Below are 24136 nucleotides of genomic sequence, written 5' to 3'. Positions count from 1 at the left end.
TTCAATGACCCTCACATCACCAAAGGATTTTACCTCCATCGTAGCTAAGCTGAGACTTGACAGTTCTGCTGCGTCAAGGAATGAATTGTAGGCATGATTTTTGGATAGAGACTTCCTGCTAAGGTCAAAGCTATTTAACTTGAGTGAATGACTTTATTCTCAGCCCACAGAGAACAGGTTACATTCATTTAAGAAATCGTGTGTGTATTAAGATGGTCTACCCATAAAACCATTCACCAACTGTTTCAGTGAACAATGGTTCTACTTGGAGGTTGGCGCAAACATTAGGTGAGGGTAATGGGACAGATGTTTTGTCCTCCTCACCTCTGATTCTGGGCGTGTTAGAGTGCCTGGGAGTGGAGCTTTCTCTGGGTGTTGTGGGACTCGCTGCAGAGCTTGAGCCCAAGGTTTTCTCAGAGTACCTGCCAGCCCAGACAGACCGGAAGGAACCTGAGCCACTGTGCTGGCAGAGTTCCTGTGTGCCTGGTCCTGCTGGTCCCAGTTACTCCTGGTGTTGGGACAGTTGTTGTGTGGTGCTAAGTATTTTAAATCCTTCTATAAAAAGAAATTAGGAAAACAACACCCTGCACAATAGCCACAAATAGTATAAAATACCTTGGTGTAACTTTAATCAAGCAAGAGAAAGATCTGTATGTCAAGAACTTCAAGTCCCTGAAGAAAGAAACTGAAGAAGATATCAGAAGATAGAAAAAATCTCCTAGGCTCATGGATAAGTAGGATTAACTTATCTGCATGTAGAAGAATGCAAATAGATCCATATTTATCACCCTGCGCAAAACTCAAGTCCAAGTGGATCAAGTACCTAAACATAAAACTGGAAACACTAAATCTAATAGAAAAGAAAGTGAGAAATATCCTTGAATGTATTGGTATAGGAAACAATTTCCTGAACAGAACACCAATGGCACAGGCTTTAAGACCAACAATTGATAAATGGAACCTCATGAAACTGAAAAGCTTCTGTATGGCAAAGGACACTATCAATAGGACAAAACAGGAGCTGACAGATTGGGAAAAGATCTTCATTAAACCTGCATCTGACAGAGGGCCAATATCCAAAATATATAAAAAACTCAAGAAGTTAGACTCCTACAAACCAAATAACCCAATTAAAAAAATGGGCTACCAAGCTAAACACAGAATTCTCAACAGAATAAACTCGAATGGCTGAGAAGCATTTAAAGAGATGCTCAGCATCCTTAGTCATCAGGGAAATGCAAATCAAAGTGACCCTGAGATTCCACCTCACACCAGTCAGAATGGCTAAGATCAAAAACTCAAACAACAGTAGATGATGGTTAGGATGTGGAGAAAGGAGAACATTCCTCCATTGCTGGTGGGATTGCAAACATATAGTGACTCTGGAATGATCTGGTAATTTCTCAGAAAACTGGAAATAATTGTACCTGAAGACCCAGCTATACCACTCCTAGGCATATACCCAAAAGATGCTCCACCATATCATAAGGATATGTTCTCCACTATGTTCATAGCAGCTTTATTACTAATAGCCAGACACTGGAAACAACCAAGATGTCTCTGGAAACAACTCAGATGTCTCGCTCTCTCTCTTTTAAAAGATTTATTTATTTATTATATGTAAGTACACTGTAGCTGTCTTCAGACACACCAGAAGAAGGCACCAGATCTCATTATGGATGGTTGTGAGCCATCATGTGGTTGCTGGGATTTGAACCCATGACCTTTGGAAGAGCAGTCAGTGCTCTTAACTGCTGAGCCATCTCTCCAGCCCCCCACAGATGTCTTTTAACTGAATGGATACAGAAAATGTGGTTCATTTACATAATGGAATACTACACAGCTATTGAAAACAAGGACATTATGATTTTTGCAGGCTGGATGGATGGAACTAGAAAATATCATCCTGAGTGAGGTAACCTAGACCTAAAAGACATGCATGGTATTTACTCACTGATAAATGGATATTAGCTATAAAGCACAGAAAACCCATGATACGCCCCACAGACCCAAAGAAATTAAACAAGAAGTAAGACCCAAGCAAGGATGTTGAATCACACTTAGAAGGGGGAACAAAATAGTCATAGGAGACAAAGGGAGGGAGAAAAGTGGGTGAGAGAGGAGAGGAGAAGGGGAACTGGCAGGATCAGATATGGAGAGAGACAAGAGAGAGGTCCAGAGGGCCAGGAGAATGAATGGGAATCCGCAAATGTCAAGAGGTAGGGTGGGGTAGGGAGAATCTTTAGGAAGTTCCAGAGACCCCAGATAGGGGAGGCTACCAGAGATCAATGGGTATGACCTTAGCATAGATGCCTAACAATGGGGACATGGAACCTGAAGAGGCCACTTCCTGTAGCCAGAAGAGACCCCCAATGGAGGAATAAGGACACCAACCCATCCACAAAACTTTCAACCTAAAATTTGTCCTGTCTAAAAGAAATGCAGGGACAAAGATTGAACAGATTGAAGAAATGGCTAACCAATAACCGGCCCAACTTGAAACCCATCCCATGGGCGAGCACCAATCCCTGACACTATTAATGATACTCTGCTATGCTTGCAGACAGGAGCCTAGCATAACTGTCCTCTGAGAGGCTTTATCCAGCAGCTGACTGAAACAGATGCAGATACCCACATTGGCCAAACATTGGGCAGAGGTCAGGGACTCTTACGGAAGAGTTGGGAGAAGGATTGAAGGCCTCAAAGGGGATGGGAACCCCACAGTCAATTAACCTGGACCTCTGGGAACTCTCAGAAACTGAGCCACCAACCAAAGGACACACGTGGGCTGGAATGAGGCTCCTGGCACATATGCAGCTCAGTCTCTATGTGGGTCCTCCATCAACTGGAGTGCAGGCTCTCCCTAAAGCTGTATGTAGCCTGACTGTGGTATCCATTCTCCAACAGGGCTGCCTTGTTTGACCTCATTGGAAGAGGATGTGCCTAATCTGGCAGAGACTTGATGGACTAGGGTGGGGGAATACGGATGGGGGGGTGCTACTGGAGGAGAAGGGGAGGGTGGGAAGGAGGATGGGCGGGAAGATCTCAGGGTGGGACCAGGAGGGCACAGCATTTGAGATGTAAATAAATAAATAAATTAATTAAATAAATAAAATTTAGGAGCTGGAGAAATGGCTCTCTGGTGAAGATCTTATACCACACTTGAAGAGGATTCTAATTTGGTTCCCACCTTTCATGTTCAGTTAACTCACAACCACCTGTAACTCCAACTCCACAGGGACCTGACTATTCTGGCTTCTGAGGGCACCTTCACTTACTTGTGTACAATGTACACAAATTACTCACTTGAAAATAGATTTTTAAAAGTGTAGTTTTTCAGTTAATCTCATATTATATATATATAATATATATATATATATTTTTTGTTTTTTCAAGACAGGGTTTCTCTGTATAGCCCTGGCTGTCCTGGAACTCACTCTGTAGACCAGGCTGGCCTCGAACTCAGAAATATGCCTGTCTCTGCCTCCCAAGTGCTGGGATTAAAGGTGTGTGCCACCACTGCCCTACTATAAATATTTTTAAAATATATACTTTCCGGAGCTGGAGAGATGGCTCAGCAGGTAAGAGCACTGTCTGCTCTTCCAAAGGTCCTGAGTTCAAATCCCAGCAACCACATGGTGGCTCACAACCACCCCATAATGAGATCTGATGCCCTCTTCTGGTGTGTCTGAAGACAGCTACAGTGTACTTATTTATAATAATAAATAAATTTTTGGGCTGGAGCAAGCAGGGCTGACTGGAGTGAGAGGGATTGACTAGAAGGAGCAGAGATCCTAAAAAGTTCAATTCCCTGGAACTGATGAGATGGCTCAGCGGGTAAGAGCACTGACTGCTCTTCCAAAGGTCCTGAGTTTGGACCCCAGCAACCACATGGTGGCTCACAACCACCTGTAATGAGATCTGACGCCCTCTTCTGGTGCATCTGAAGACAGTTGCAGTAAATTACACTGGAGGGAGCTGGCCGAAGCCGGAGCCAGCGGGCCGGAGCAAGCGGGCCGGCAGAGGTCCTGAGTTCAACAGCAGCCACACACATGATTCATGGCCATCTGTACAGCTACAGTGTACTCATACACATAAAATAAATAAAATAAATCTTTTTAAAAAAGTTCAATTCCCAACAACCACATGAAGGCTCACAACCATCTGTACAGCTACAGTGTACTCATCTACATTAAATAAATAAATTAATTAAAAATATTTTTTTCCTTAAAATAATAGGGTTTTTGTAGCTCTTAAAATGAATTTATTTCAGGCCTGGCAAGATAGCTCAGTGATTAACAGCACTTGTTCTTGCAAAGGATCTGGGTTCCAGTCTCACAACCACATGAGGTTCCACATGAGGGCTCATCTGTAGCTCCAATCTGTACCTCTCTGACTGCCATGGGCACAAGGCATTCATGTGGGTCACATATATACATTCAGGCAAAAAACACTCATAGAATCTCTAAAAGAATTTATTGATTGTGAGAGGACCAATTGCTACTTTTTTCATCCTATAATAGAAGATTAATTATAATGGTTTATATAGTATGCTGATGGATATAGCAGAACAAGCATATTAGTATCAGGTAGGTTGAAATTTATAGCTTTTTTTTTTTTTTTCTGAGACAGGGTTTCTCTGTATAGCCCTGGTTGCCCTAGAACTCACTCTGTGGACCAGGCTGGCCTCGAACTCAGAAATCTGCCTGCCTCTGCCTCCCAAGTGCTGGGATTCTAGGCGTGCACCACCACCACCCGGCTCGAAATTTATAGCTTTAATTCTTGTTTCCAGAATAACTTTCTTAGATACATACATACCATAAAATTTGCCTCTTTGGAAGTGTATACTTCAACAGTTTTTATTATATTACAGAGCTATGCAGTGATCACCACTACAGTTTCTAATTTTAGAATAACTTCATCCCTGGAAGAAACTTTGTACTCATTGGCAGGTTCTTGGTCTTTTATCATTATTGCTTTTCAGTTTCTCATTCTACTGTAGTTTCTCTGTGTAATTCTATCTTGTATGTTTCATGTTGATGGATCTAGCATCTGTTTTTGTTTTTCTTCTCTTTCCTTTCTATTTCTCATTCCTTTTTCCTTTTCCCCTCCCACCAAGACAGGGTCTTATTGTATAGCCTAGGCTAGCTTTGAACTCAGGATCTTCCTGCTGCTGCTATAATGGGATTTCTAGGTGTGTACCACCACACCAAGACACCTAGCTTTCAATGCTGTTATCTCTTTCCAATTTATTTTATTTTTAGTTATGTGTATTTGTATGGGTTTGTGTATATGTGTGTAGGTACCTGCTCAGGCCAGAAGATTTGGGTGCATGGCACTAGAGTTAACAGGTGGATGGAAGCTGCCATGTAGTTCCTAGAAGTGGAAATTTGTCAACTGCATACAGGAGGCTATTGTGGAAACCTCTGGCCTGGTCTGATGGGAGGGTTCAAGTGAAGGGGAAAAAGCTTGAGCAAGGAGGGCAAGTGCCTCCATTGTTGCTGATGCTCTGAGATGCTGCACCGGCTGTGCTGAGCTGAGCCAAGCCAAGCTTAGCCAGCTTGGGTGGCGGGAGCTGGTTATTGAGCAGAGTGCAGGGGAGCCTCTGGTAACACAAAGCTTCGGGAGAGCATTCTCTTCCCAGGTAGTGTACAGCTCTTGTGACAGATGCCTGGTGGCGCACGCCTTTAATGCCAGCACTTGGGAGGCAGAGGCAGGCAGATTTCTGAGTTCAAGGCCAGCCTGGTCTACAGAGTGAGTTCCAGGACAGCCAGGGCTATACAGAAACCCTGTCTCAGAAACAAACAAACAAACAAAAGAAAATAGAGTAATCCTCACAAGCCTTTCTTCTTTCTGGATAGGATTTTATATACTGTTTTAGGGTGGGTTGTGTCTAACAGCTTCCTATTAGCTTAGCCTGAGATACCTCATCTACATGAGGAGGGACTTACAGGCGCTGCCCTTACGTGACTGATGACCACAATTCTCTTTAGGAGGGTTGGGGGGGATGTGGCTATGTGACAGGGACCTGGAGTTGGGAGCAGACAAAGCTACTACCGTCCCTTCTGGGTCTCTGGGCCTTCAAGCCCTAGCTCAACCTTACCAGGCTTCCTCTCAAGGTCTACCACTCCACAGAAATAGGGCACTCTGCAAAAGTAATATGCACTCTTAATTACTAAGCCATCTTTCTAGCACCTAACATGCTGTTTTCAAGATTTATTCATATTGTAACATGTATGATTTTATGTTTTGTCAGCAAATTATATGCAGTTATACTACATTTTACTTTTTGCTTAGTTAACAGACATTGTAATGTTTTTCATTTTAGAATCATATGAGTAATGCTGCTAAAAGGTTTTTTTTTAAGACAGAGTTTAAGTAGCCCACTGACCTGAAACTTGCTAGGTTGTGGAGGGTAACTTTGAAGCTCTGATCTTCCTGCCTCCACCTCAGAAGTACTAAAATTATAGGCAACATGCATCACCATGCACAACTTTTTGAGTGTGTATGTTTATGTGGAACTATTTTCTTGGATATTTACTGAGAAGTCGAATTATTTGGTCAGACGGTAACTGTATATTTGCCATGTTTGTTGTTGTTTGTGCTGCTAGGGGTCATACCCAGGGCCTTGTGCATGCCAGGCACCTGCTTTACCATCGAGCTGTACTTCTGGTTCTATGCTCTCTTTTGAAGGAACTTCCAGACTTTCTTACAAACGTTTGCACCATTTTTTATTCCTCAATGAGAGTGTATATCGGCAGTCCAGGAGGATTCCAGTTTCCTCACATCCTCACTGGCACTTACCTTTCTTTTGCTCAGTCCCACAAGACTGGGTATTTCAGCTAGCTGGTTTTCTCTATAAGCTGGAATCCCAAAGAAGCAGGCTTCAATGGATATGCTGGCAAAGCAAGGCAAGTGGGTGAAGAATGAATGAATGAACCTTTCCTTCTTCCACTGTTCTTATATAAGCTTTCAGCAGAAGGTATGGCCCAGATTAAAGATGTGCTTCAAGATCTGGACTAAAGGCATGTGTCATCCCATTTCAAGATCCAGATCAACAGCTTGTGTCTTTCAGCCTCAAGATCTGGATCACATGTGTGACCTACATTTTTGGAGTTCATTCCAGATATAGTCAAGTTGACAACTGAGAGTAGCCATCACAGGCTCACATTGTGTTTAGGAAATTATTGCTTAATCCAGAGTCATAAAGATTTATCTTGTGTATCCCTTTAAGAGTTTTAGATATATAATTATTACATTTAGATATATAATCAATTTTGAATTTTTAAAAATCAAATGTGAAGTATAATTTGATGTGAAAATCCTATTGGATATCCCAGTACTATTTTTTCTCATTAAATTATTCTAGTGCCTGTAGTGGTTGAATGAGAAATGTCTTGGGCATTTGAACAATTTGTGTTGCTATTTAGGGAGGCTTAAGAGGTATGTCTTTGCTAGATAAAGTATTTCAGGGGGTGATTTTTGAGAGCTTAAGGCCTAACTCTGTTCCTACTTCAATGTCTCTGCTTGGTGCTTACAGTTCAAGATCTGAGTTCTCAGCATCCATTTCCTGCACTGTGCCTGATGCTTGCTGCCACACTTCCCACCATGACAGATTCTTTTAAATATATGTAATTTATTTTTTAGATTTATTTTACACGTGTGTGTATATGTTGCTCCACGTATGCATGTGCAGCACATGGGTGCTTGGTATCAGAAGAGGGCATCAGAGACTCTGGAGCTGGAGTTATGGATGGTTGTCTACCACTGTGTGGGTGCTGAGAATTGAACCTGGGTCCTCTACAGAGCAACAGGTGCTCATAACTACTGATCCATCTCTTCAGCCTGCCATGACAGATTCTTATCTTTCAGGAACCATCTGTCAAATAAACTCCGCAAGTTGCCTCAGTCACAGTATCTTATTACAGTGAAAGGAAAGTAGTTACTGTAGTACCCTTGTTGAAAAATCAGTCGACCAGAAATCAGGAACCTGAGCTCTCAATTATTTTCCATTAATCTGTGTTCTTTTGAACTTATGGCAGAAGTACATAGTTTAAATTAAACTAATTTTGTAGTAAGTTTGTTAATTAGGCCATGTGAGCCCTTCAACTTTATTTGACATTTATGGTATGATTTTGGTTGGTTGGTACTTCTATGGAAAGTTTTTACATCTCCATATTTTACAAGATATATTTTGGATTATTCAGACTGTTGACAACACAGTACCTGGGATTTTGATAAGGTTTACATTGAATCTGTACTATAGCTTGGCAATTATTTGAAGTTAAGACTGCCAGCTCGGCCCGCAGAGACTGCTCAGCGTGTAAGAGCACTGACTGCTCTTCTGAAAGTCCTGAGTTCAAATCCCAGCAACCACATGGTGACTCACAACCACCCGTAATGAGATCTGACGCCCTCTTCTGGTGCGTTAGAAGCCAGCTACAGTGTACTTATTTATAATAATAAATAAATCTATGTACTGGAGGTAGCCTAAATTTAATTCCCAACAAGCACATGAAGGCTCACAACCATCTGTACCATCTGTACAGCTACAGTGTATTCACATACATAAAATAAATAAATTAATTAAAAAAAAAAACTGCCAGCTCATAGACATGAGTTTCAGTTTGTGGCAGTCTTCCTACTTAGGTCGTTTTAACTCCTTTCCTTGAAACTTTACAGCTTTCCATTTATGAATACTGCACTCTTGTTAAATGTCCTTTTGCTGCTGTTGTAAATATATATAAAACTGTTTTCTTAATTTTATTTTTAGATTGTTCATTAGAAGTGTACAGAAACATGGTTGACTTTTGTATATTGCTCTTGTATCTTTTATCCCTGTTGAATTTAGTACTTCAGTTTTTGTTGATGCTTAAGTTCATATCTCTTGGAAGTAGAGAAAGTTTTACTTTTTTCCAGTCTGAATATGTTTCAGTTCTCCTTTGTAATCATCTGTGTGTCTGTTTTGAATAGAAGAAGCCAGAATACACTTGTTGACTGTTTCTGTTGTTAGCAGGAAGGCATTAAGCATGTCACCAAAAGTGTGATGTAAGCCATAGGTTTGTCATTAAGTGCCTTTTCAGGTTGAGGAATTACCATTTTCTTTTTTCAGATTATATTTATTTATGCGTATGTATGAGTTCATACATACCACAGCACACATGGAGGTCAGAGAACAACTTACAGTAGTAGCCTCCTTTTACCACATGGTCTCTGAGTTTGAACTCAGATTATCAGGTTTGGCTTCATGTGTCTTACCAGCTGATCCATCTCATCAGTCTCAGATTATCTATTTCTATTTGAGTCAGTTTTGAAGTTTATGTATTTCTAAGAATTTATCCATTTTATCTTGGTTCAATTCTTTTTACTTTCATAAGGTTAATAGTCATGTTCCTATTTTCATTTCTAATTTTATTAACTTGAGTCTTCTCTCTTTATCAGTTTTAGTAAACTCCCCTCTTTTAAAAATCTTTCAGATTTTATTTTAATTTTCTTGTATTCTATTTTATTTATTTTAATATTCATTAGCACCTTATGTTTGCATTGGTTTAGCTTCTAAACCAATTGGTAGAAAATTAAATTATTATTTGAAGTCTTTTAAAGCTGTAAAGCCAGATGTGGTGCATGTCTGTAATCCCAGCATTCCATAGGCTCAGGCAGGAATATTATGAGTTTGAGGCTAACCTAGGTTGGTCTGCGAAGTAAAACTATTTCACCTGCCCCTTCCCTGCCAAGATACTTTTAGCTATACTTTTAAAAAGTACAGTTTTGGTTATACCTATAAGTTTTAGGATTACTGCATTTGTTTTCTTTGCTTATATGTGTGAATATGTATGTATGTATGCATGTATGCATGCATACATTCATGCAGTTAGGTTATTCAAGACACTTTCTTTATGTAACTCTGCTTGTCTTGGAATTGACTGTGTAAATCAGGCTGGCCTCCAACTCAGAGAGCCACTTACGTCTGCCTTACAAGTGCTAGAATAAAAGGTATGTGCCACCACCACACAGCTGTAAATAACTTTTAATGCTTATTATTTTTAATATACATTTGTATTTTTCTTGCATGTATGTCTTTGTGAGGGTATTAGATCCCCTGCAGCTGGAATTACAGACAAATGTGAGTTACCATGTTGGTGTTGGGAATTGAACCTGTGTCCTCTGGAAGAGAAGCTAGTGCTCTTAAACACTGAGTTTTCTCTCTAGCCCCTGCATTTGTACTTTTATTGATATAAACGTCTTTGAAATTTTATTTTAGATTTTGTTTTATGTATCTGGATCTTTTGCATACACACACACACACACACACACACACACACCAAGTACATGCTGGTACCTGTGGAGGACAAAAGAAGGTGTTGGAACCCCTAACTAGAGTTACGATGGTTGTGAACCACCATAGGGTGTTGGGAACCAAATCCATGTCTTTTGCAAGAGTAGCAAGTGCTCTTAACTATGAGCTATCTCTCTAGCTCCAAAATGTATTCTTTGACTTTTTGGTTATTTGATTGTTGTTTAATTTCCATATGTTAGACTGTGGATTCTGGTTCATTCAATAGAGTCCTTATCTATGCCCAAAGTCTAGGGTTTGATCCCCAGTACCACATAAATCAGCCAGAATGGTCCACCCTTATAATCTCAGTACTCAGGATCAAGTTCAAGGTCACTCAGCTACATAGTAAATTTGAAGCCAATCTGGGACATACGGAACTTTATGTCTCAAAAATGAGCAAACAAACAAAAAAATCTCACAAAAGGTCTGAATTTCTCAGACCTTTTTTTCTGATTTCAAATCGTATTCTGCTATGATTAAAAAACATGTATTTTATATGATTTTTAAATCTTTAAAGTATTCATAGCTTATTTTATGGCCTAACATGATCTCATGGGATTCATGTAGTCCTTTCAAATTGTTGACTTATTGAAAATAAAGATGATAGTTTTTTGTGCCTGAAAGAATACGAAATAGTATTCATTGGTTTTTAACTATTAGCTATTTTTTTTCAGTCAATTTCTAAATAGACTTAGGGGAAGGAAGCAAGGACAGAAGTATTCATTCTATTGTACTCTGTGGCTATCACTCTCTCAGTCTGCTCATTCTATTGTACTCTGTAGCTATCACTCTCTCAGTCTGCTCATTCTATTGTACTCTGTGGCTATCACTCTCTCAGTCTGCTCATTCTATTGTACTCTGTGGCTATCACTCTCTTAGTCTCCACATTCATTCTATTGTACTCTGTGGCTGTCACTCTCTTAGTCTCCACAGCAGGCTTTTTTGGAGTGGGCAGTAGTTTACACCCTTTACAAAGAAGGAAGTTGAAATGTAGATGTTTCTGTATTTGGGTAAGGTCAATATTGAGTGCTCTTTTCATGTTCCATTATTCTTTTTAGTTTTTCATTTAATAAACATGCCAGGCTTTGGGAACTAGAGAGATGGTTCAGTGTTGAAGAACACTGGCGGTGCTTCCAGAGGACCCAGGTTCAATTCCTAGTACCTACATGGCAGCTCACAACTATTTGTAACTCTAATTCCAGGGAATGCAACAGTCTCTCTGGTTTGTTTGGGCACCAGGCATGCATGAGGCACATTGATATAAATTCAGAAAAAACACCTATAAACATAAAAATTAAAAAAAAAAAAAAGAAAGAATGTGCCAGGTTGTGGAGAAGTAGCCATGATCCTGTCAGATATTCTAAATGTTTTTGTCACCATGAAGTGAATTGTCCTTTTATTTATACTGTCTTTGAGCCACATATGGTAGTGGTTCATGTTTGTAGACCATTTTATAAAGTATTTCTACATTGTCATCTAATTTTCTAATAGTATTGCAGTATTATGACCCAGGTGGGTTAGATATTATTGATATTATCCTCATTTGAAAAAAGGAAAAAGAAACTAATGTTTTGGAAATGTACAATCACATAGTTAGCTGATGGCTGAGCCAGTGTACAAACTCAGGCCACCTGGCACCAGGGATCCTGCACTGTTTCCCTTTGACCACACTGTCGCATTGTTTCATGTGAGACTGTAAGCCTAGATCCTGAGAAGATAGCCTGGAAAGGAACCAGTCTAAAGCACTTAGCCAGGCAAGCATGGAAAAGGAGACCCAAAAGCTGTGTGTAGAGTGCTGAAGTGAACTCATTCTTAAATAATGTAGAGAGAGAGACCAGAGAATGAAACATGAGTAGCTCTAATGGATACAGTCTCAGAAGCACCCCATGGGCTAAGGGACCTGTAATTGTTCAGGGCAGGTTTTATTTGGTTGGTTGGTTTGGTTTTTGCCCCACCTCTCATTTTTGGAACAAAGACTTGAAAGGGACAATGAATTTATGTTTATTGAGACCTAAACACTACTAGACTCTACAGAGCTACCTTGAGCTGCAAGTCAGAGTGCAGTCTTTTTATGTGGAAGGGTTTGCATGTTTTACACGATTACTTTAGATCCTTTCATGAATATTCAAAGATGGAAACTGAGTCAGTAAAACCACTTGAGAGCTTCTGTATAATAGCATTGTGAAGCCTTGCAGAAGTGATACCATATATGGATGACACTGTCATTCCTATCAGGAGTCTGTGGCCTAGCAAGGAGAGCTCTGAATTTGTTCCAACAAAGCTATTCATCTAGAGTATAATATGCTGGACCCTCCATCAGTTACTTAAAGGGGCAGAATTTGTAAATTCAAAATTGCTTTTAAGCTTTTTGACTCACTTTCCATTGGGAAACAGAGATAAAAGGATCTTTGGAGCTCACTGGCCAACTAATTTTTTAAAAGATTTTTTTACAGCTACTTATTTGTGTGTGTCTGTGTCTGTATGCATGCCGCAGTGCATAGGTGAAAGCTAGAGGATAATTTGCAAGACACAGTTCTCTCCTTTCAATAGTTGGATCCCAGGGGATGCCAAGCTTGGTAGCATGTGCCTTTTTACTATCTGAACCATCTCTCCAGCTTGAAACTCTATCTCTCTCTCTTCACCAGAGTATGCCAAGTTAGCTGGCCTGGGAGGATCAGGAGATCCTCCTGTTTCTACTTTTCTTTCTTTACATTATTGGTTCATCTGATTATGCATGATTTCAGGGAGTGCAGACTTTGGTTCTCAAGCTTGTACAGCAATTGCTTTATCAACTAAGGATGCTTTCAATTAGTTCCTTATCAGTACTTTATATTTGGAGCTTTTCTAGGTATTTATAAATGCATTAGTTTGTTGTGAACTATAGGTCCATCATGGTTTATGAAACTCAATAGAGTTTGTTTATTTATTTACTTTTGGGGGGTACAATGAACTTTACTGATGGTATTTAAGAGAGTAGGGAGGGCTCCCTAGGCCCTTCTTGTTCTTATGGGGGTCTGGGATGGAAATTGTGAGGGAGATGCTCAGTGTTGGGGGCTGAGTTGGGACAGGGACTCCTCAGCAACCGAGGGCCTCTCTCTTGGTCTCGGTGTCCTTGCTGAGGTGGGTGGTCCAGGGCTCTTACTCGTTGGAGGCCATGGAGGCCATGAGGTTCACCACCCTGTTGCTGTAGCTGCATTCATTGTCATACCAGGAAATGAGCTTTACAAAGTTGTCATTGAGAGCAATGCCAGCCCCAGCATCAAAGGTGGAAGAGTGGGAGTTGCTGTTGAAGTCTCAGGAGACAACCTGGTCCTCAGTGTAGCCCAGGATGCCTTTCAGTGGGCCCTCAAATGCCTGCTTCACCACCTTCTTGATGTCATCATACTTGACAGGTTTCTCCAGGCGGCATGTCAGATCCACAACACATACATTAGGGGTAGGAACACAGAAGGCTATGCCAATGAGCTTCCCGTTCAGCTCTGGGATGACCTTGCCCACAGCCTTCACTGTACCAGTGGATGCAGGGATGATCTGGGCAGCCCCATGGCCATCATACCACAGTTTTCTAGAGGGACCATCCATAGTCTTTTGAGTGGAAGTGATGGCATGGGTGGTGCTCATGAGCCTTCCACGATGCTAAAGTTGTCATGGATGACCTTGGTCAGGAGCCTACGCAGTTGGTGGTGCAGGATGCATTACTGACAATCTTGAGTGAGTTGTAATATTTCTTGTGGTTCACACCCATCACAAACATGGGGGCATCGGCAGAAAAGGCAGAGATGATGACCTGTTTGGCCCCACCCTTCGAGTGGGTCCCCAGCCTTCTCCATGGTGGAAGACACCGGTAGACTCCATGTCATACCCAGCACCAGCATCACCCCATTTGATGTTAGTGGGATCTTGCTCCTGGAAGATGCTGATGGGCTTCCTGATGATGACAAACAGGCCTCCCATTCTCAGCCTTGACTGTGCGGGTGAATTTGCCATGGGTGGAGTCATGCTGGAACATATAGACCATGTAGTTGAAGGGGTTGTTGATGGCAACAATCTTCACTTTGCTAGATGCAGAATAGAAGGCAGCCCTGTTAACCAGGTGCCCAATGCGGCCAAATCCATTTACGCTGACCTTCACCATTTTGTCTACAGGACGAGACTGGCACTGCACAAGAAGATGCGGCTCTCTCTGGAACAGGGAGGAGCAGAGAGCCTCAATAGAGTTTATTATTCCTTCTGTTTGTACTTTGCTTGAATATACATTTTCTAGCCATACTCCCTACTGCTCTAGTCCTTTCCAGGGAAAATGATTCTTTTTGAGAGTCTCACTTTGTTGTCCAGGCTGAACTTAAAACTCCTGGCTCAGTCTCCCATGCAGCTAGGACCCAACTAAGAAAATGTTAGTTTTAATGCAGTCCAGATTATCAGTTCTTTCATAGTTATAATTGTAATATCCTATCTAAAAAGTCATTGACAAATCTAAAGTCATCTGGTTTTCATCTGCATTATGTTCTAATAATTTAATAGTTTCAAAATGTATATTGAATTTATAGATTATGTTGTAAAGAATATACCAAGTCTTTCTGTCCATGATCATGAAATGTCTCTCTCCATTTATTTAGTTCTTTGATTTTGTTTCTTAGAGTTTTATAGTTTTCTTAAAAGTTATAAAGTTTTTGTAAATGATACTGTTTTGAATTATTATACTATGTTAGATTTAGTTTGCTAATATTTTTCATTTATGTTGATGAGAGACACTGAACTAGTTTTTTTTTTTTTTAAATAATGTCTTCGGTTTGGGGGTGGGGTGGTATTAACTGACTTTATATAATGAATTAGAAAGTATTCTTGTTGTATTTCCTTTTGGAAAAACATTGGAGAAAGTCAGTATAGTTTCATTCCCACATGTCTAGTAGAATTTGCCAGTGAACCTGGTACTGTCCGTTTTGGAAGATTAACTTTTTTTTTTTTGGTTTTTCGAGACAGGGTTTCTCTGTGTAGCCCTGGATGTCCTGGAACTCAATCCGTAGTCCAGGCTGGCCTCGAACTCAGAAATCCACTTGCCTCTGCCTCCCAAGTGCTGGGATTAAAGGCATGCATCACCACTGCCCAGCATGGAAGATTAACTATTGATGTAAGTTCTTTGTTAGATAAAAGTCTATTCAGTCTCTTCATGTGTTTGGCAGATTCTGCCTTTCAAAGAATTGACCTATTGTGTTTTGGAACTTTCTTTTAAGAGTTAATGTATTGAAAATGTAGTTTTTAGCAGATTGGAGCTAATTGGAAGTGGTAAAAACATGAAGAGCTGGAGTCTAATGAAAGGAATTTAGGTCACTGGGGTATGCCTTGGAGGGTATATTGGTGCCCTGTCCCCTTCTCTCCACTTTTGCTTTTCAGCCTAGAAATGAGCAGCTTTATTCACCAGCTTTGCCCTACCCTGGTAATCTATGTTACCACATTGCTAAAGTGACTGACAGGCCAAGCAATTGTGGGCTGAAATATCTCAGTGAATCTTTCTGCCTTATATATTGATTATCTCAGATATTTTGCTACAGTGACAGAATGCTAACCTGTGGCCCTTTTCATTTAGGTTATCAAGTTTATGGACTTAGGGTTGTTTATAATAGTATTCATTTTTATGCTTTTAATTTCTATAGGATCTGTAATGGTGTCCCTTTTTTCATTTCGGTATTAGATATTTGCATCTTTTTTCCTTCTTAATTATTCTGGCTGTAGGCCTTCTAAAAATGTAGTTGTGTGTTTGTATACAAGTGTGTGTGCATGCCATGGCACACATGTGGAGGTCAAAGGACAGCTCTCAGGATTCAGTTCTCTCATGATCCAGGATGTTGAATTTAGGTTGTCAGATCTGTATGCAAGTGTGTCTGCTCACTGAGCCAGTCCACTGACTTTTGATTGGTGCTTTTATAAAACCAAATTTGATTGTTAATGTTGTTTTCATCTCTTATAGTGGATAAACTTGTAGGGTATAGATTTCTGTTTGTTGGGTCCTACAACCGGCACTTTAAGTATTCTATCCCTCTTTCTCATTTCCAAGATTTTTCAGGAAAAGTTGGATATAATTCTTAATGTTTGTTTGCTTTTCTGTAAGATGTTTCTTCCCTCCTCTCTGTGACTTCTCCTTATATATATATTTTTTTGTTTTTAAACTTAATTTATTATTATTTGTATGTGTGGGTATGATGTACTTGTGGAGGAAGGGGCAATTCTCAGAAGCAATTTTTCTGCTTCAACTATAGGCTCTGAGGATTAAGTTCAAATGGTTTTGCCTGTTGTTGCCTTTGTTTTGTTTATTTTCAGACAGGATCTCTTGTAGCCTAGGTTGATCTAAAGTTTACTATGTACTTGATTGGCCTTGAACTCCTAATCATTCTGCCTCTACCTCTTGAGCAATTCCATGCCTGGCTTGCATTTTTCTCTTACCTTTTGAATTTCTGTAGTTTGAGTATGTTATGTTATAAAGTGCACACACACACACATACACACACACACACACACACACACACACACACACACACACTGCTGCTCCTGTTGCTTCTCATTTAGCTGGCTTGGTGTTCTCTGAACTTCCAGGACTTGTGGACTTAATATCTTTCATTAACTAGAAGAAATTCTGTCATTACATTAATGCAAGTATTTATTCTTAATTCCTTTTGGGGTTTTAATTTTTTTTTCAGGTTTCTGGCTTAGAAATCTTCAAGTTTAGGAAAGTTTTTGTTCAGCAGTGTCTTCTAATAAGTCCATCAAAGGCAGTTTTTGTTTCTGATAAAATGTCTGTGTTTTCTAGCATTTGTTCTGGTTCTTTTTAAATTTTATTTTACTTTTAACATTTTTCATATAATACATTTTGATCATATTCTTCTCCCTTACCAACTCCTCCCAGATTCTCGACAACTGACCCACCCAATTTGGGGCTCTTTTTCTCTCTTAACACCAACCCCGTCCCCAAAACAAATAAACAAACAAACAAATCATACATGGTAACTGTGGTTTATACTGGTAACCACTTCTGAGGTAATTGTGGTTAATATACCCAGCCAGTGTCACTTCATTGAAGAAAACTGACCTGCCCCCTCCCAGCAGGGATTAACTGTAAATAGCTTCTTGGTTAGGGATGGGACTTGGTACTCACTTCCTCTTTTCCTTGCTGGGATTTTGTCTGGCTTGAACTTTTTTCTTTTTTCTTTCTTTCTTTTTTTTTGTTTTATCGAGACAGGATTTCTCTGTATAGTCCTGGCTGTCTTGGAACTCACTCTGTAGACCAAGCTGGCTTCAAACTCAGAAATCCACCTGCCTCTGACTCCCATGTGCTGGGATTAAAGGCATGCACCACCACTGCCCGGCTGTCCGGCTGTTTGTTTTTGAGACAGAATCTCACTGTATAGCTCTGGCTGTCCTGAAACCACTATTTAGATCAGGCTGGACTTGAACTCATAGAGATCTGTTGCCTCTGCTTCCAGAATGCTGGGATTAAAGGTTTGCACTATAACACCTGTTTTACTGTTAGTTTTGTTTTTAAGATTTATTTATATATTTTGTGTATAGGGATGCCTTGTCTGAATGTATGTCAGCACAGCAGATGAGGACATTGGATTCTATAATAGATAGTTGTGAGCTGCCATGTGATTTCTGAGAATTGAATTCAGGACCTCTGGAAAAGCAGCCAGTGTCCTTAACTGCTGAAGCATTTCTCCAGCCTTCTGCCTTGTTTTTTGAAATAGTGTTTCTAGCTGGTTTAGATTTTACCATGTATGCTAGATTGGTTGTAGGCTAAACTAGCTACCCGACAAGCTTCAGAGATCTGCTTTTTCTGCCTCCCTGACCCTGTGTTACAAATGTGTGCCACCACACCTAGCTTTTTACATGGCTTCTGGGAATTGAGCTCATGTCCTCATACTTGTATGACAAACACTTCAGACTGAGCCATCTTTCTAGCACATTTTTCTGAATTTCTCTCTTTTTTTTCTTGCCTTGTCTATCTGTTCTCATACTTTGTTTGTTTTGTACGTTGCCTTTACATAGATCTTATATTAATCATAATTATTTTATATTCCCTGTCTTATAACTCCAGTATTTCTGCCACATTTAGTCTGGTTTCTGTGCTTGCTTTAACTCTTTAAATTGTGTTTGGTTTTGTTTTCACCTTTAAGTATGCCTTGTAATCTTTTCTTGGTAGCAGGACATGATGTACTTGGTAAAAGAAACAACTATAAATAGATCTTTAGTAATATGATAAAGTTGGGTAGAGAAGGGAAACATTCTGGAGTCCTATGATTAAGTCTCAGTGTTTGAGCAAACCTGTCCCTTTGACCTGTTAACTTCACAAGTGCTATTTAGTATTTTTCCCTTGTTTCCAGGGGACAAGATGGGTAAAATGGGTTAGAATTGGGTATTTATGTTACCTTGTCTCAGGTCAGGTAGGCTATGATATAATACTAGCAGGTTGTGTTCTAGTAAAAGAATGTCTCCAGGGGACAGACCTTGTTAAGAATTGGCTTGTTTCAAAATAGTTCTTTTATTCCTTTCCTTGCCAGAAGCTTTATGAGATTCTTCTATAATACTGATTGTAACTATTACAGTTTGAGCTCCTGAAGGTAAAACTCATTAAGAGTGTGCGGCTGTCCTTTGATTTGGAGTTTTTGATTCTTCAGAGATATTCACACTAAGCCTCTAACAATTCATCCTTTTCAACCCAGATTGTCCTACCCCAGCACTAAGCGCTTGCAGAGGTTTCTGCCTATGAGTTTCTACTTATGTAATTTGTGACTTTCTGTATTCATCTGACTTTCTCCAAATTTGGGAGCAGTCATTTTGCTTATGACCTCACTTCTTTTATGGATCTAAGAAGAATTGTTGAATTTTCAGTTTGCTTAGCATTTTACTTTGGTGTTAGCACTGCTGTAGGTCCAGCTTCTTATGTACTGGGAACTGTAACTCTACATAAACTGTCTTACTTCTTTTTTTTTTAACAGAGTGTCTTAGTTAGGGTTTTACTGCTATGAACAGATACCATGACCATGACAACTCTTAATAAAGGACAACATTTAATTGAGGCAGGCTTACAAGTTCAGAGGTTCAGTCCATTATCATCAAGGTAAGAGCATGGCAGCATCCAGGCAGACTTGGGGCTGGAGGAGCTGAGAGTTCTACATCTTCATCCAAAGGCAGTCTGGAGAAGACTAGCTTCCAGGCAGCTAAGAAGAGGGTCTTTAAGCCCACCCTCACAGTGACACACTTCCTCCAACAAGGCCACACCTCCTAATAGTACTACTCCCTGGGCCAAGCATATTCAAATCACCCCACAGAGTCTTACTAGGTATAGTAGTTTTGGGTGGCCTAGACTTTGCTGTATAAACCAGGCTGTCTTGGAACTTGCTACAGCTCTTTCTTGCTTGCCTCCTGAGTGTAGAATTGCAGTTGTATGCAACCATGTCAGGCCATTCTCTGTGTACACGATTTATAGATTATAAGTCCATCACTCTGTTACATAGAATGTTCCCAAGTGTAAGACACTTCTATTCCCAGTGAGTCTCTCAGTCACTAACTTCTTTTGGTCACAGAACATCAGGGGAAGTAGGAGGTGGGAGGGGAGGGGAAGGGTGGAGAGAATGTATATATGGGGCAGTGATAGGCAATTTAGATAGGATGCTTTCTAAAAATTCAAGATATAGAATTGAGTTAATGTGCTCATAATTATGGTTTAGTCATGAACAGCTGGTTTATGTATGACTTTGTGTTAAGATTCTTTGGATAAACAGAGCCAATAAAGAGGATAGAAAAAAACATAACCAGTCAGCAGATTGTGGACATATAACTTCATAATGCATGAGCCAAGAGCTTACAATAATCTCATGATATATATGTATATATATATTGTGGGGAGGACGAAGTTGTTTACTCAGACCAATGGAAATGCTAGTTTTTTTAAAAGCACTCTTACGGACACAATAAGAAGCAATCTTTATTCAAATGCCTAGGCATCCATTGGCTCAAATTGCTATGTAAAATTAACCATCCCAAGGATGATTTCTCAGTGATTTCTGACTCAGTGTTATATGTATGTAAATTTATTTAAATGGTCTAGGGTTGTAGTACTCCAGACATGAGTATTAAACATTTTTTTCTTTTAATACTGATCTTAAATCAGTGACTATATTAGGGACTTTGTGTTTTGTTTTGTTTTGTGTTTTCAATATATAAGTTTCTTATTGTCCCCAAAAAGCCCAAATTGTACTTGTGATTAGGGTGTTGTTTCTGGAGCTGGGAAACTGAGTCCTCACTCATCAGCCTGCTACATGATTCCCTTCTCAGACACATAGATGCTATCCAAAAGCTTTCTAATATCTTTGTTTTTAGCTGTACTGGCTTGCTGAATCAGAGCCACTGAATTTGAAACAAGTTCAGTATCTTTTCCTTCAAGGATTTTCATCCTTCTGGGCTTGAGAGACAGAACAAGCAGCACCCATCATTGTATTTTTCACCCAAGAAATTTCGGATTTCAACTAAAGACCCATTTTCCTGAATAATGACATTGATGGGGAAGGGAGCATGTACAGACCTCACCTTTACAGAAGCCCAGTGTGACACCCTTGGTCATGTTCTGAACATGACTGCAGATGGCTCTGACAGTGGCCAGTTCCTTTCTGTGATCCCACCATTTGTCAACCAGAGCCTTTTCTTTTTCTTTCCAAGAAGACTCAGCTCTACATTGATGTGATTCAAGTCCCTCCACAGAGTTCCCCTGGGGCTCTTCACAATGACTGAGCCCCTTTCAGAGTGATGTTGACATTTTTTGGAATGTCAGCAGTCTGATTGCTGAGAATGGTCTTCATTCTTGAAGTAGACAGGGCAAAGAGAGGGGACTTTGTTGTCTGTATATATTTTATATACCTGTTATAAATTACATTTTCCAATATTCATTAGACTGTTTTGTCTTTTGCTTAGTGTGTACTAGTTGAAAGCATTTATGGCTCTTGAATAAGAATCTGCTGGTTGTGAATGGTGCCAGCCTAATAGCCTAGAAATTGAAGCCCTGTGAGATCATGGAACAGCAACAATGTCAGTTTCCCAGATTCTACTTCCATAATGTATTTTGATCTTGAGCTACAAGAATAAAGCTCTTCTCAGAGATTATCTCATTTTTCCTGTCGTGCTGTGATTAGAGTTTTGATATCTAAAGGTGTGTCATTTTAGGATCAAATTTAGCCTTTGCTGAAAGTTGGACAATAAGGTTACCTACCTTTTTGGTTTTTTTCTGTTTCATTGTCTTGACTTCAATTTAAGACTTAAGGATCCTAATGGATTAGTTGTATAAATGACCAATCCATTGGTTGGTTTCATGGTTCAGATTACACTCTCTCTTTCTGTTCTAAATATTTCACATAAGTTACTATTACTTAATAATAATTTGCTAAATAATAGCTACTATCTATTGAGCATTATGTATAAAGTCTCTGCAAGGCATTTCATGTAAAGTTCCTTTTACCAAGTAAAATTCTTTATTGTTAAAAATACACTGTTACGTAGCTGAGTATTGGTGGTGCATGCCTTTGACCTCAGTGCTCTGGAGGTGGATTTCTGAATTTGAAGCCAGCTTGGTCTACAGAGTGTGTTCCAAGACATCCAGGGATACACAGAGAAACCCTGTCTCGAAAAAAAAAATGTGTGTGTGTGTGTATACATGTATTACATAATATATGTGTGTGTGTATATATATTATATATATTACAAACTTTAGTTTCCCTATATACTATAAATTATATACTATATACTATAAAGAAACTGAAGCTTGGTAACAGTAACACCAACTGTTAAATATTAGAGCACGAGTTAAAGCTTGAATTGGCTAGGTTTTTATAGCAGGGATCTTTGCATCACTGACTGATCATTAAAGTGTTCACATGGCTTAAGCATCCAACTTGTATATATGTTTATGATGGTTGGTTAAAAATTCTAGGCCTGCTCTTACCAGATAGATATTGCTATAGTCTTGAATCATACTGTTTTTTGAAAGTAGTCAAACTAATACAAAAAATTTCCAGAGATGAGTGAATGTAGGTAGAAAGTATAATATCTGATCAAACATAATTTAAGCTTCAATATGCAAACCATTACTTTATGCTGGCATTCATAAGTTTTGGAATTCTAAATGCATTACAATTTTAGCAATTATTGTACAACTCTTGAGACCCCTTATGCTAGAAATTTCTTAGATGAAAGTGCTTTGAAATCTTTCAGTTTGTTTCACGAATAGGTAGTAAGTATGTATTCTATGCCATAAGTGATGTCATTTATAATCAAAATGTTAAGGGCAATTCCTATCCTGAAAAACCTTAGGAGTCTGGAAGGGAAGATAATCAACTAAGTAGAAGTCATGACCAGGCTGATAAATGTTATAATCATTGTAAAAACACAGGAGAAAAGATAGACCTCTATCCCAGACCTAGGCCTAAAGGGTAACATGTGAAGTCTTTCATTCATTCATTCATTCATTCATTCATTCATTCAGTGTAGGGATTTAATTCAGAGATTGTTGTTATGTTCTGTTTATGTTCATTTAAAAAAAACTAGTAGTGATATGTTATTTTAAAGTATACAGTTAATATATTTGGAGTTATTTAGAATTTATATTGAGAAAAACGTTATGTATTTTCAGTATTGCTGTAGACAAGCATCTACTTAAGACTGTTCAATTTATTGTTTTATATCAAACAGGTTTATCGTACTCATTTTTATTGTTACAATATTTTATAAAATTTAGAGAATATGACAAAATAAAAAAAAAAACTGAAAGGTATGGCAGGTATTGAAGGGGGTTCTCTGGGAGGAGTTGGGATACCAAAGAGAAAGAAGAATGTGATATAGTTCTATTTATTTAAAATATGTTTTTAAATCTTAACAAATTCAGATAAATTGAAATTATGTATCTTTTCTCATCATAATGCAATAAGACTTAAATCAATAGAAATATTTGATTGTTATTTAGATATGATTTATAACATAGAATTAACTCCTTTATACATTCTGTGTATACTTTATATTTTCAATAAATTCATTGTTGTACAACCATCAGTATTGTCTGATCCAAGAACACTTTTATCACATCACCATCAGTACCTATTAATAATCACCTCCTGGGCTGGGTGTTGGTGGTACAAGCCTTTAGTTCCAGCGCTCAGGAGGCAGAGGCCAGCTAGTCTCTGGGTTTGAGGCACCTGATTTATAGACTGCATTCCAGGACAGCCAGGAACTCAGGGTTCACTGAGAAACCCTGTCTCAAAACAAACAAACAAACAAGCAAACAAAACTCCCCAAAACAAATAAATCACTTCCAAGGCTAGAGAGATGGCTCAAGGGTTAAAGGCTCTTTCAGAGGACCAAGGTTCAATTGCTAAGCACACATATGGTGCTTCATAAACATCTGTAACTCTGGTTGTAGGAGATTGGATAACTTCTGTTGACCTTCAGAGGCACTAAGCATTTATGTAGTGCACATATGTAGACTCAGGGAAAACACTCATATGCATGAAATTACATCTATAACACTTAACTAACAATAATAGTCCCTTCTCATTTCCTCCTCTCCTCAGTACCTGGCAATCCTGTCCTCCCTTTTGTCTTTATGCATTTGTCATGATGATCCTTTTGTACTGATACCACCAAACAAATGCTTGTAGATGACTTTCACACTTATAATGTTATCTTATATTACTATAATTCTTGAGGCCTTGCTCTCTGGCCTGTACTAGACTCAAACTCATCATCTTTTTTTTTTTTTTTTTTTTT

The 24136-nt window shown here is 39.2% G+C and overlaps 1 protein-coding gene and 1 pseudogene across 4 annotated transcripts in view; one reads left to right on the top strand and one right to left on the bottom strand.

Annotated features, from left to right (window-relative positions):
- Nucleotides 1-24136, top strand: part of Zfyve9 (zinc finger FYVE-type containing 9) — a 162376-nt gene that overhangs the window by 31307 nt on the left and 106933 nt on the right. The window lies entirely within an intron of this gene.
- LOC116096382 lies at nucleotides 13281-14494 on the bottom strand (annotated as a pseudogene). Its single transcript, XR_004120972.1, has one exon. The product of XR_004120972.1 is annotated as a glyceraldehyde-3-phosphate dehydrogenase pseudogene (transcript).

The sequence above is a fragment of the Mastomys coucha genome, unplaced genomic scaffold, assembly GCF_008632895.1.
Source record: "Mastomys coucha isolate ucsf_1 unplaced genomic scaffold, UCSF_Mcou_1 pScaffold18, whole genome shotgun sequence".
Lineage (NCBI taxonomy): Eukaryota > Metazoa > Chordata > Mammalia > Rodentia > Muridae > Mastomys > Mastomys coucha.
The sequence above is the reverse complement of the archived record's forward strand: the minus strand, read 5'-3'. Positions and strand labels throughout refer to the sequence as shown.